Source organism: Crocuta crocuta, unplaced genomic scaffold, assembly GCF_008692635.1.
Source record: "Crocuta crocuta isolate KB4526 unplaced genomic scaffold, BGI_CrCroc_1.0 scaffold179, whole genome shotgun sequence".
NCBI lineage: Eukaryota > Metazoa > Chordata > Mammalia > Carnivora > Hyaenidae > Crocuta > Crocuta crocuta.
In genome coordinates, this window is record NW_027551568.1 from 6,026,597 (window position 1) to 6,041,153 (window position 14,557).

General features: G+C 45.3%; 1 protein-coding gene across 2 annotated transcripts in view; it reads left to right on the top strand.

The window, feature by feature from the left end:
• STX18 (syntaxin 18) overlaps nucleotides 1–14,557 on the top strand; it is a 119,860-nt gene that overhangs the window by 49,178 nt on the left and 56,125 nt on the right. The gene's annotated exons all lie outside the window — the stretch shown is intronic.

A 14,557-nucleotide genomic window follows, 5' to 3' on the forward strand; every position in this document is an offset into this window, starting at 1 on the left:
TCAGGGGTCAGCCTGTGTGTGGAGAGGGCATGGATAGTGAATTGGGCAGATGTCATTTTGCATCTCGGGCTTATCCGAGCCTTAGTTTTCTCACCCATAAAATGGGAAAGGTGGTAATGTTGTTGTGAAGACAGTGATACGTGAAAATACGCAGTATTGTGTGTCATGTAGTAGGTTGTCGGAAATGAATGGTCTTTTCTTTCTGTTGTAAATTAAATTCTAGTTACCCATAAAACCGAGATAGGAAAGATTGCTTGAAAATACACTTGCGTTTTCAGTCATATACAAAAAGTCATGGAATTTCTGGAGCTCAGATGGGCCTTAGGAATCAGGGAATGCAATCTCGTCCTTTTACAAAGCAAGGAAATGAAGCATGAAGAAGTGACTTGAAGTGTCTTGAGCAGGAGCGCAGGGTGAGCCCAGATGCACGCTTTGCCTGGAACACTCATTCTGTGCCGTGTACCAGCAGGTGGTTAGCGGATACTTCCTAGGGCCTCGGTTCTTGCTACTTTTACTTGATCACTTCAGTCCACGTTCTGTAACTTTTCAAGATAGCAGTGCAGGCCCAGAGTAGGCAAGGTTTTTGCCTGTTAGGTAAAGTCCTAAAGGAAGCTACCGTGGGACATGGGGTTAAGGAAGTAGGAGAAAGAGTATGTTTTCCTTGTCAATTTTTCCTACAGGAGAAGAGCCAAGAACAAACATACCAACAAACAGTGGCTCAAAGCCCACGAACCCTGTTTCCAGTTCTTGTGTTTTCTGTGGAAATCGTGTTGTTGCCTCCTAAGATCTTGCGTGTATGCAGTTAAAAGCAGAGGGGCAAGGAAGTTGTTGCAACTCTACCTCAAGTAGACACTGGCATTTTGTTTCTGCTAAACATCATATTGTTAAAGCTTCAGAACGGCATTATGCTTTGAGATTATTTTAAAACTAAACTGTTTTCTACTGATAGATTTTATTTAAAAAAAATTTTTTTAATGTTTTTATTGCTGAGAGAGAGAGTGAGAGACAGCATGTGCAGGGGAGGGTCAGAGAGAGGGACACACAGAATCTGAAACAGGCTCCAGGCTCTGAGCTAGCCGTCAGCACAGAACCCAGCACGGGGCTTGAACCTATGAACCGTGAGTTCATGACCTGAGCTGAAGTCGGACGCTCAACAGACTGAGCCATTCAGGCGCCCCTAGAATAGATTTTTAGATTTCTGTCCTTGTCGATTACTAGAATTTGAATGAAAAGTGAATCAATTCATTGACACGTAGCATGTATGTCTAATTTGGGGCCTAGTTGCTGGGGAGGTGTGCAGTCTGCAGTGAAGATGGAAAGGTGTTTCATTTTCTGATATCAGAATCACGATTCCTGATTTCTGTGCCTGTCCTGTGCCCCATCTCCCCTGCCCAGCCCAGAGCAGCCCCTGCTCCCCCACCCCCGAAAGAGTTTTCAGAGCCACCAAGGTGAACACACTCTGGTGTCATATACAGTGGGGACTTCTTGTTCTTACCGTTTATAATTCCTCATTATTTTCTGCCCCATGTAGAAGATGTCTTGATTCTCTTAAATGCTTGGGAAATTTTTCCTTTGGAGGACTGTAAATTAGCTCTGGACAGCGTGGGAGTAAATGCCTGTGTCTTTTCTTAAAAAGTGGGTTTCTTAGGAAAGATAACTGTTTAGCATGTTTAGCAGTGCCAAAATTCCCATGGAGAAGCACCTCTTCAGACCTTGTCCAAGACTTGTTTGTAGTTTGCACTTGGGGTTTACGATATACTGTATGAGCACTTTACAAATATTTAATATTTGGGGTTTTTTGACATCACTATCTTTGTTTTCTGATTCTACACTAAGCTCTTAACATTTTTTGTGTTTATCTCACTTTTCCAAAGTGGAGAGTCCAAATTAGCGTGTTTTAAGAAGTATAGTGGAAACAGAACGTGGCTTAACTTTTAAGAATATTCATTATGCAGCAAAAATCCTGAAGCTGTGAAATTGATCTCGTGAAAGTTCACCAGATTTCTTTGGAACCTGAGTTTCATAAGTCCTGAAAGCTTTGACGTCTTATAAATGTTTGAGGGGCTCCTCTTGACCATCCCTCAGAGGCACAGTCCTTTCAGGCTGCAGGGGAAGAGAGTTGCTGGGGGGAACACTGCCCCCTCCCCAGACGTCCCCCACTGGTTTCTAAATCTGAGCTAAACTTTGCAGTCAGAGGGGGAAAGGAGAATTCAGAATATGTCTGTGTTTTAGTGCGGGAAATAGAAAGTGAAGTGAATAGGGGTGCCGTCTGAGATCTGATGTGTTGGTGGGTCTTTCTATTAAGAATAGCACAGTGAATAATAGTTCCAGGTTCCCAGTGGAAACAAAGTGAGTTCTGCTGGGAGTGATGCTCCTCATTGTTCCTGTTAAATTCTCTGCTCTTTTTTATACCCACACTTAGATAACGTACAAATACGGGTTGGGTCCTGTGTGTTTCACTTTCCTTTCTTACCAGAAGTTTTCCGGGAGTGTTTTCCCTGAGCAAATCCTTTCCAACAAAGTGTTTAACTTTGTATGCACACAAATCCAAGAGTCAATTAAACATGTGTTTGATTAATTTATCACAAAGAATGCTACCTTGAGTTAAAACAATTCCACTCTGTAGAGAGAGTTCTTTCTGTTCAAAAGAGGGTCCTTATTTCTAAAGAGCAGAGCTCTGATTTTAATTAAATAAGCATTTTATGCAATTTTTTTTCTCAAGCTTAAGATTAATTTCTATGGTTACTAGGGATATAAATCTCTAGATTGCTTTAAAACAAAGATTTTTGTTCAGGAGAGAGTTGACAGCTCCTTTTAAGAGAAGCTATTACTTAATTTTACTTTCCTAAGTTTAAACACATAAAAATATTTGTAATGATACCCCAAAGGCATCATAAAAATGTAAAATAATTGTACTCTAAAATATCTAAAATTACAGGAAATAGACCTCATTTTAAAAAATGAACTAGGATTCGTGGCCTGGGAACTGGGGTGTGACATACCTCAAACCCAGAATCTCTTGTCAGGAGACTTTTCTTTTTTAGTAGTAGTAAAAAAGTCTTTTCTGTTGCCAGTCTTACAAACTTTAAAATATATTCCTTCTATTAGAAAATATTTTTTTATCGTTTTATTACCTTTAACACATATTACTGTATTACAAATATGGGTGTCTTAGATCCCCTTTGGGAGACAAATTTCTTTCTCTAGAATTAGAGGGCATTAGTTGGCTGTGGGTTAACTATATCACAGTTACCCTTCAGACTGTTTTTAATGATTATTTTAAGAGTACATAGCCCAGTTTTCTAAGCAGCTCTGAACAAGGGCAGCATAAATGATTTCTGGTGTTTTACTTACTCAGAGTATACTTCCTCTCTCAGTAGATAACTGTTAACTGACAAATTGTTCCCAGGCTAACGGTATGTCATGTTTTAATGAATGTAGTGCAAAATCTACGGAAGAAATCCCCAACTTTTTAAGTAAATGAATTAATGCGTACCCTCTTTCCTACCTTAGCACTGTAGTATCAGGGGTTTTTTGTTTTTGTTTTTGTTTTACTATTTTCACTTACTAAAATTGTAATTGGGACTTGCATAGTAAAACGTCTTCTGTTTATTAGGAAAAGTAAAATTAGATTTACAAAATATTCAGACTGAAGTTTTGAAAGAAATGGCATTTTGTATGTAATATGAATGCTGTTGAGACCAGATTTGCTTGTAGTTTAAAACATGCCTGATTCAGGAATGCTTTGCATTAAATGAGTTTATATTTTGAGAGCAAAACGGGGGAGAAAGAAAACTACTTTCCCTCTTTTTTTTTTAAGAGACGAGAAAATTAAGTCGAATTTAGATACCGAAAGCGCTGTAAGCTGAGTGGGCAACGAAAGTAAACACTGATTATTGCAAATGTACATTTGGACCAGTTTACTTTTATCTTTCAAGCGAAACATTTCCCACAGTTTTTGTGGGTTTTTATTTAAGTTGGGAAAACTTTGGAAGTTTGTGTGAAAGTATAAATAAGTTTGTGAAAGTCATGATTAGAGTTTGATAATAAACATGCAAGAAGCAAATTGAGGATCTGTGAAAGTCAGATGTGACATTTAATCATGTTTTCTTCTAAGACACACTGCGGAGAGAGGGGTGTCCATTTCTGTGGATCTGGAACAAAGACTTTGGCTGTAATTGAAAATAAGTGTTAAATATGAATTTTTCAGCAAGGATGAAGTTTTACAATTCTTTTAAGAGCCTTAGTGATTGCTGTAGGAATCCCAAAGAGTGCCTCTTTTCCAACTGCAGGCACAGAAATTACATATTTATTTATAGATTCCATTTTTAAAAAAATGTGTACTTGACAGGAAAATGTAAACAATTTTTTACAAAATAAGCATTAAATTTTAGCAGATAGTGAGATTCTTAATTTTGCAAGGAGGCAAAAATCTTCACTTGGTTTAATTATTGAAATGGACCACAATGATAGAGTATAAATAAAAAATAACATTTAAAAACCTTAATCTAAAATTCATTTTCAATCTCCTTGTTATGGCATTAACCTCACAACTGCAAATTGACATTTTAATTTTGGTTGCTTACACTCCAATTCTTGGGGAAATCTGTTCACTTCTTAGTGTAATGAGATACTGTAAGTGTAGAAAGATATCACTTTACTAAGTATTACATTCAGGCAACTTTTGAAATAGTTATTATCAGATACTGACTAACATATACCGTAGAGTGTTTGAAGGATTTCTTGAACATTGTAAAATTTTAATTTCCTTTCTTCCCGACACTGCTGCATGTGTCCCTTAAAAGTATGTATATATGTATATATGTATTTGGGTGGACAGTTAGTGTTACATTTTGCTGACAATTTTATTGCTTACAAATTGACACATGGCTTTCTCTGAAATTTGTTTCTATGATAAGAAAGGAAATTTTTATATATATGTGGTGTTTTCAGATGCTTTACCTAACGATAAAAACCATTAAGAGAGATTTTAGTTGTATATACTGGTTTTACTTTTAAAGCGTTCAAACTGAGTTCTGAATATAATACTTAGTAAGACTCAAATACTTTTGTGTCTGAGTAAAACAGTACATCCTAAAAGTAGGATGAAGGGAAATGATTTGATTCTCAAAATCAAGATCTGTAATATACGGCTCAGGATCTAACCATTACTTTTCTAGTTTATTTTTCTACACAGATTTTTCTCTAGCAAATGATTTACTAGGAACTAATTATTTTATGCTATTTTGAACACGTACATAAGAATCAGTTTTTATCAGGCTAGTCCCTACTTAACAAAACTTAGAAGTTAGCAATATTTAGGTTTGTTCTGAATCCGAGAAACCAATCTTCTTTTCTTTTCTTTTTTTTTTTCCCAAGCAGAGGATGTTGGAATGTTTTGTAACTTATTCCTTGAATAATAGTTTCTGCCGGGTTTTTTTTTTTGCACATATACAGAAGTATGTTAAGTTTCTTGCCTTAGTCCTCCAAAGAAGATCGTAATGAAGGAAAGGAAGTTGTATTTTCTTGGAGGACAGGGAATGACGAAACAGGGCCTGGACTTTGCTGGGAATTTGAACATTCGTATTCCTGCTTGAGGCCGGCATTTTATTCCCATTCACTCAGTTGAAAGATGACTTTGGAGAAAAGGCTGGTATCTTGTTACCAAGCCGTCTTTCTCAGACCTTCACGATAAAAGGCACACTGAGTTCTTTGCTTTTTTTGCCGACAGAAAAATATATGCTTTAGTAAAGCAAAGCACTTATACTTTTGGGGCTTGAGTATTATCAAGCAGTGTTTTCTGTTGAATGTAAATTATCAGCATCTATCAGGTGGTATGGATGTTGAATGTATGTTCTCCCTTTGTACGGCCCATCATCGATTTCACTCTTCTCCCTGCTGATGTGAAGCAGAACCTAGACAAGGTAACAGTTTTGATGATGAGATTAGAAGTAGCCAGGCTGACTGTCTCCTGGCTTTCAGAGAACCTTATAAGCTCAGGGCCACCCCTTCCCCTTGTTTAGATATTACTTGCTCTTTTGAGTTTCAGATTACAGGAGCAATTGATCTGCATGACCTATCTTAAGAACTTTAACTCTGCAGTGGAAACTTAAACCAAATGTATATCCTCAAGAGACAAATCATCTCAAAACCAGGCTGTTGTCATTTTGATGTGCTGTCCTGTTGGTGGAAGAACAGTGCGGTGCAGGGCACCACCCGGTGGACGGGAACGGTACTTGCTGCGATGGGGGGAAGATTGAGAAAACTAACCAGTCTGTGCCCCCTGCTTGCACACGAGGGGGTTTGTGGTGTTCCCGGCCCCCAATTCCTACCCAGGGCAAGGAACCCAGGAGAATGAGCGTGGAAGCAGCTTGTGACATGTCAGTTTTATGTGCGGCCTTCCCACTTCTGTAGGGGTATGTGCCGGTCCTTGTCATCTTCGCAAACGTTTTCTTCTCACGGTTGATGTTATAATTCAAATAAAAAGATCATTTTAAAAGTGTCAGTAGGGCAGCATTTTCTGTTTTTGAGTGCATGTGTTTAACCTTAGTGGTAAGAATCTACCTTCGGTCTGGTCCTGTTTGTGGCCGCACACCTGATGTTCACCTTAAGTGGGGAGGGTTGCATTGATTACCAGCTGTGCACAATGCTTGGCTGCTTGTTACACGGGAGGTGTGCCCTCGTGTAGAAACCATGTCGGGAAACTCCGTAGTTTTTAAAAACTTTTACTACGTCATAACCACCTGTTTTAGGAATAGCTGTTCCTTAATGTGTATTTTAGAATGATGCATTCTTGATAAAATAGTCATTCACTCAGCAGACACTTGTGGAGCTCGGAACCTTGCCAGGCTTTGGGAATCCCGAATGAACCTGACACAGTCCCTCTTGGGCACACCCTTTTACACAAGTCTCTTCATGTCCACCACCAGAAGGAGCGAAGGTGTTCCTGGGCTGGGGAGTGTACAGCAGCGGAGTGGAAATGTGTTTTATGTGCTTAGTATTTTCTAGCACGGACTAGAAGACTTCAGAAGACATTTAGCACAGGCTTTTGGAGGAGCTGATAAACGAACTCAACCGCTTCATTTCAGTGAGTTTGGTGTGTGGCGGGTGGCAAAGGGCTGCCTGGCAGCGCTCCGCTGGGCCTTCAGCTCGGCGTTCACGTCAAAGGGCCCAAGTTTGGGGGCGCAGGCTGGCAAATTGAAGAGCATAGGCTTTGGAGTGTCTTTTGGAACACGGACCTTGGCTTTTCAACTTGACCTTGGGTGGGTTCCTTGACAACTCTGTGCCTCAGTTTCCTCAGCTGTTTTCATCTGTTAAACAAACGCACAGGCTTCACACAGCGCCCAGTGCAGAGTAAATACTAAATATTTACAACGCTGATGACGAGGGTTGGTTCCGTCCCTGCCCTTCTACACGTGTAAGGCAGACGTGCGGGTGGCTGTCGTGCCCGGGCTCTCTCCCCCAGCCTGCAGGCCCTGGGGCCCCTGCCATCTCCTCCCGTGCCTTGCTGTGAGCGTTAGTGTTCCTGTGCTGATGGCCCGCAGGCTGCCGGGCGCTGTCTCTGGGCGCCGAGCTGGAATGCTTCCTTCCGCACGTGAGGTCTGCCGAGAGCTTGTGGCCTCCTGTGCTGGTGTCTGTCTGCTGAACCGGGTTTTAGCATCAGGGCTTCTTCACCCCAGTTCCCGTGAGCCACGAGCCTCTGACTCTCAAATGGTAAGCAGAAAATCTTTTTGTATCTGTGGGAATATTTATTTTCTTTAGGGAAGAGATCAGATACGGAGCTTTTGTCAGAGTCTCCAAGGCATCTGTCCTTAAGAAAGGTAAAGATCCTTTCTGGAAGGCAGCTCAGAAGTTAGGACTATATCCACCCCGCCCCAGCACATGAAACTCAAATTTGAATTTTACACTATTTGCTTTGTAAACTACATAAACAATTTTAGAGATAGGGTTGAGGTTTTAATTTGAGGAACTAAAATATAAGTGGAGTGTGTTTTCCTCTTGTCAAAGTTCTGAAGAGAATAGTAAGAGCCAGAAGTTAGGAATATCATTCTTCCACTTACGGGGAAGACCTTGAGTCCTTTATTATTTATTTATTTGTTTATTTATAAATGTTTAATGTTTGTTTATTTGGAGAGAGAGAGGGAGACACAGAATCCTGGAGAAGGCTCCACGCTCCAAGCTGTCAGCACAGAGCCTGACGTGGAGCTTGAACTCAAGAGCCTTGAGATCGTGACCTGAGCTGAAGTCGGATGCTTAACTGACTGAGCCACCCAGGCGCCCCTCGAGCCTGTTATTTAGCCCCTCCCATCTAGAAAGGGAATAATAGTGGCCCCTCCCTTCTAGGGTGCTGATGGAGGATCAAGTGGCCGCCTTTGCACAGAGCCCTTAGCTCTTCTTGGCATAATAGTAGGTACTACTTTTGTTGCAAATTTACCCCACAACATTTATGGTATGTACAAGTCAGTTATTACCTCTTTTTTTTTTCTATTTTACGTACATCTTCTTGAACAATTATAAATATTTCTAATTTCTTATGACCAGACTTCCCAAGGTTCTATAGCTGAGTTGCCCTGAGCCAGAAAACCTTAATAAAAGAGGATCCAAAGTACATATATCCTTAGACTCATGCTGAGCTCCCAGGAAAGCATAAAAGGATTGAAAAGAAGGCAGCAGGCTTTGGTCCTAAGAAACTTTGAAGTTGATCAAGCACCAAAAGTTAGTTTAGTGTTTGAGTCAAAAAGACGTTCTTGTCTAACCTTTGCAGCGTGTGGGTGAGGAACTGAGGCCCAGGACGGTGACCCTGAGGTCCTAGGCCTGGCCTGGCAGCCGGTCCCCCACCTGCCCATCCAGCACACCTGCTCAGAAGCACCTGTGTTCTCCAGAGGAGCAGAATGGGGACGGGCTGTCTGTGGGTGCAGGTGTGAACGTGGCGGACCCAGGACAGCTCTTTGGAAGAGAGCACCTGCACTGAGGAAAAGGGGAAAGGATACAGAGGAGAGTGTGTTGGGGCGCGGGGTGCAGGGGAGGGGTGCTGGAGGCGCATCCCGCAGAGACAGAACCTGCGGGAAGGTTCAGCGGTGCCCATTGTCCACTCCCTGGGGCTGTTGAGGCTGAGGGGAGGGGGCTGGCTGATCGCTGTCCCGGCATCCGGCCGCTTCTAGTAAGTGTCTCGCTCACCACCTGTGATGCTAGCAGCTAGGAATACGCGTTTGCGCTCTCTTCATGGCTCAGAAGCTCAAAGCAGTCGCTTCCGCTGAAGCGCAGCTGAAGACTCGGGGGGACTTGTTGGAGAGGGCGTGTGGGAACCCGGGCTGCCCTTCCGTGTCCTATAGGTTGCGTGTGCTTTTCACCTTGTACTCTAGTGTTAGGCTTGACGTGCGGTGCGGCTCTGCTGTGGAGGGGGCCAGAGTCCTGCGGACAGCCGCATGAGTCCAAGTGCAGCCCTTTTCCCGGGCAGGTTGTGCCCAGGTGCACTGTCCCTAAGCTGCTTTCCAGAAAGCTTTTCCAGAGGCCCTGCTGTCGTGGAACTGAGCTGGGTCAGGTTGCCTCTGCCTCCGCCCTGTGCCCTCGCCTGCCTTTGCTCCTGACTTTGGAGGCTGTGGGGGCCGCCAGCCGGTGGAGGCAGTTCACGCTGGCTCTGCGGCCACACTGCCTGGGACCACATTGTGCTATGTCAGTGACCTGCTGTGGAGCCGTGAGCAGTGTGTTCAGCCTCTCTCTGGCCTCAGTTTCCTTCTCCTTCACGGGGGCAGTCCCCCAGAGGGGTGGTGTGAGGGTTAAGTAAGGTAGTACGTGCATATCGAGCTCTGAGCCTAGGGCCTGGCATAGAGCAGGCGCCCAGGAAGTGCTCATTTCTAGTCCTCTGACTCTGCTGGGCTTGTGCCAGATCCAGGCTTGTTCTTCTGACTCTGCAGCTCTCCGTGCCGCTCGGTGCTGCGGCTTTGTGGGAGGACACAGCCATTTAGTGTGGCCCAGGCCTCTACAGCTCCCCTTCCCTTCGCTGCCCCATGGCGGTCCCCGTTCCCACCGACCTGACCTCATGGGTGAGGCTTGAACAGGGATGAAGGGGAAGCAGGAGAAGGAAACTTAGAATGTTCGGGCAGGTGCTGTGTGCCAGGCACAGCGTCAGACCCTGCACGGACATCACTTTCCCCAGTGGCTTGTGGTCGCCTGCAGGGTCATTCTCTCATTTGTGCAGTGGTGAAGGCTGGAGATGTTACGTAACTGGAACAAGACCGTACCCTGCCCGTGTCAGAGCTGGCTCGGAACTCACATCTGTAGAGTCTGTGTGTGATTTACCAGGACTGGGAGCAACGCAGCACCCATGTACGCTCACACACACCTGCACACACTGTGCACACACCCTGCACACACTTGTCTCTGCATATGGTCTCTGCACACACTCTGCACTCACTGTCTGTACACAGTATATGCACACACCGTCTCTGCACATGCATTCTGCACACACGGTCTCTGCACTGCACACACAGTCTCTGCACACCACGCACTCTGCACACACCGTCTCTGCACACACCGGCTCAGCACACGGTCTCTGCACATGGTCTCTGCACACACGGTTTCTGAGCACACGGTCTCTGCACTTCATGTACAGTTTCTGCACACACACACTCTGCACACATGCGCTCTGCACACACTAAACACAATCTCTACACATGTAATCTCCACACACACAGTTTCTGTACACACAGAACATCATCTCTGCACACATAGTCCCTGAATACATGCTTTATGCATAATCTCTGTACCAGACAGGGTTTGGAGGGGCCTGAAAAGCAGTGTGAAGCCATGTAGGGACCTTGGGTTGGAACCCCTCCTCTATTCGTTTTTTTTTTTTTTTACTGTTTTTTTATTTATTTCTGAGAGAGAGAGAGAGAGCGAGCGTGAGCAGGAGAGGGTCAGAGAGAGAAGGAGACACAGAATCTGAAGCTTTGAGCTGTCAGCACAGAGCCCGATACGGGTCTCGAACCCACGAACCGTGAGATCATGACCTGAGCCCAAGTCAGATGCTCAACTGACAGAGCCACCAACGTGCCCCTGGTCTCTTCTTTATTACCTCCTTTCTTACTGTGCCTGGACTGTTCTGGGTCTTACGTATTTGTCAGGGGAACAAATAAAAGAAAGGTTTCCAGGCACACACAGAAGAAAGTAGTGATGATTAACCAGCACAGGCTCGTGAAGCAGGAGCCATACCTGTCCCCACCCCCCCAGGCTCATTAGTGTCAGTTGCCAGACAGGTAGGTGAGGAGAAGACCTGCTTTCAGAAGGCACCTCACAAGGTCTCCAGGATATTTTGTAGGGGAACCTTTTGTTTTTTTAATGGCCTGAGGATTTGGACTGTGGGGCCATCTGTGACCAGTTGACCTCATTGTCCACATGGAGGGGACTATAATTCCATGCTTTTCCAGCCCTATTTTCATCCCATTTTTAAAGTTATTTTTAATTATAAGTGTCTTTAATGGCAGAATGGGCAGAAAGGCAAATAACAGGAAGCCAGGGGAAAATGTGAATATAGCGAAGGTGTAAGTCAGCAGTACCAGTCATGGAAGAAATAATGTTAGATATTAAGTCGTCCTGACTCAGTGATGTGACAGTGAACATGCTCTTAGGCGGCATTAATAGAAACCTGGAAGCTAGAACAAGGGAGGCGATGTTTCTGCCTTTCTCTGCATTTCCCAGAATATTGAGTCCTGGGAACCACATTTGATTTTTGAGGCCCGTAAGTTGCGGCATTCAGAGGAGACCAAAGAAAACTCGAGTGGATTGAGAATGTTTAGCTTAGAGAAGACAGAAGACTCAGAGGGCCTCACAGAGGTGGGGGGGGGGAGGGGGAACCCAAGAGCTGAACCTGATTCAGAGGGAAAAAGAACTTTGTCCTGTTCCGACTGGAATGGGTGACCTCGGAGACACGGTGAGCTCCCCACCATCAAAGCAGGTAAGTGTCTTCCAGGCCCTTCTGGTCTTGAGAATCGAGGAAGAGAGATTCACTTGTTTTGTAGTCTGTGTACCATGGTGCATGTGTGAGGCACAGAGGAAGGCCAGATGGGCCAGGAGTGGGCAGAGTTTGGGAATGTGCTGGCAATGCCAAGTGAGCGCAGTTTGGGAGCCGGAAGAATGAGAAGGAAAATGTTTACTTAGATTAAGGTGTGATCATGAAGCCGAGGAGATGTAGAGAGAAGGTGGGGCCTGAGAAATGAGGGGAGAAGGCTGAGAACATGATAAACTTCTGCTGTGTTTTGAGGTTGACGAGGTCCGAGACGTTTAAAAGTGAAAGTTGCGTTGAGTTCCGTGGGTCGTTCAGCGCTGTGTAGGGCTCTTAAGCGTTCAGGATTAGGTCCTGAGTTCTTTGATTATCTCACTGAGAACCTAAGATTTCATTTTTTTTAATTTCTAAGTTTCTTAAAGGGATAGAAACTTAATATTTATTAGAAGCAGTACTTTTCAGGTTGCTGACATGAGATGTTAGGCCACCAAATTCAGACCAGCAAATGTTAATCATCCTCTCAACACAGGCTGAATTCTGGAAACTGCAGTCCCGTAAGGGTGGCACTGGCTCTCAGCAAGAACCCCGAACAGGCTATTTAGCTACTGATTACACTTTCCTGTAGGTCACAATCGCCTTGTGTGTTCTAACGAGGTTTCTAGACTGATGGAATAGAGCACTTTACCTATTGAGCTAACATTTGTATGTTTGTAAATATGTATGTATACGTGCATGTGTAACGTATGTGACATGTATAACATCCAGCTGACAGGTGCAGCGTGCCTCAAGGAAGGCTTTGTGCAGAGAACGTGGGAGCAACCCCCCAGTCCTGTGTTGATTCCTCCCTGGGCCCAGCACATTTGAGTGGAAAATTGATGAGAAAGAAGTCACCGTAGGCAGAGAGAACAGGAGGGGCCCAAGTGCCTAGGCAGAAGAGGAGGCTGCGCCTGGGCAAGGCCCTTGGGTCCGGAATGTGGGGTGGGTGCAGGGAGCGCCCGGGGAGGGTGGCCGTGGTTCAGCTCCATTGGCAGATGTTGAACTCGAATGGATAGGCCTGGCTGACCAATTTAATTTGTGGGGTAGAAAAGAGGGAAGAGCTGAAACTTTCTAACTTGAGGGATCAAGAGAGAGAGGCTCCTTCTCCCTGGGGGACCAGGAAGGGGACCAGGAGGGACCCAGTAGCCAGCCGGGTTGAATGTGAGGGGTTGCATAATTAACACTCCAGGTTGGGAGGCGCCAGCCGGGACCGCGGTGGGGGTTGGACGCACTCACCTGGAACAGGGGAGGAAGGCAGAGGCTGGGTGGGCGTGTTCGAGGTGGGGAGGAAAGCCGCCCGCCCCCGTGGGAGCTGGGAGCGGTGAGTCTAGCCCCAACGTGTGAGCGCGGAACCTGAGTAAGGTTCCCGCGTTAGCAGAGGCAGAGGAGGTGATGAAAGTTTGCCAGAGGTTTGAGGANACCCGCCCGGTGGGAGCTGGGAGCGGTGAGTCTAGCCCCAACGTGTGAGCGCGGAACCTGAGTAAGGTTCCCGCGTTAGCAGAGGCAGAGGAGGTGATGAAAGTTTGCCAGAGGTTTGAGGACCCAGAGAGAGTGGGGTCCGGGAGGGTGGTGGTTCGGGGAGGGCAGGAGGAGGGAGCCTCAGGAGTTTTTGAGGAAGGGTAGAGAGTGGCCAGAAGTCCCTGCATTCATTGAAGGGGGGTGTCACACAGTAGAAATTAGGGGGCCACTGCTGGGGGCGCTTGCTTCCCAAACAGTTGTTGAAGAAGAGAAGAAAGCAAGAAAGGGCCAGTTCATGGATGCAGTCTCCTAACAGACCAGCTGCTGGGACCCGGGGACCATGGAATGTGTGTGGCACTGCCAGGCTCCTTTGTGGGTGACGGGTCAGTGGGAGCTCTTTTTTGGCACAGGGACCCACGGCGGGGGCACGGGGCTCCAGAGGCGCCTTGGTTCTGAACCTTCAGCTGTAATTGGTATCGATGCATTTTCAATTATGACTGAAGGGGGTGGATTCAGAATTTAGTTAGCGGGCCTCCAAATTAAACTTGGGAACACAATTCTTGTGAAAAACCATCTCAGCTTATCAGTAGTTGGCAAACATTTATACAGCAGCGGCTCTGGCTGTGCCTTTGGCTGCATACTAAACTGAACAGCAAGCTGTGTCCACTGATTGAATGAAAAAAAAAATAATGATTTTGTGTTACAGGGAACTTTTTACAATATGCCAGAGGGACCTACTGGAGTCTCTTTAATCTTGAACAATGGTTGTTTTTTGCTGAGGCAAATTATGCAAATCGGTACTTAGTGTTTCATAATCAATCAGGCCTTTGTTGGAAGTGTTGTGAGTGCCAGCAGAACAGAATTCCTAGCTTGGGGTGGGGGGTGGCTTGCAAGTCAGACCACTGCTGTGACCAGCAAAGGATACTTGTGACCGCCCTGAACTCTCCCCACAGTGATAAAGGCAGTCATCCTTTGAGGAGAATATCCCACCGTTTTGTAGCAGGCTTTTTGTTTTACAGTGTAGCTTGCTTTGGGTAATTTACAAAACCCATCCCCCCCCCC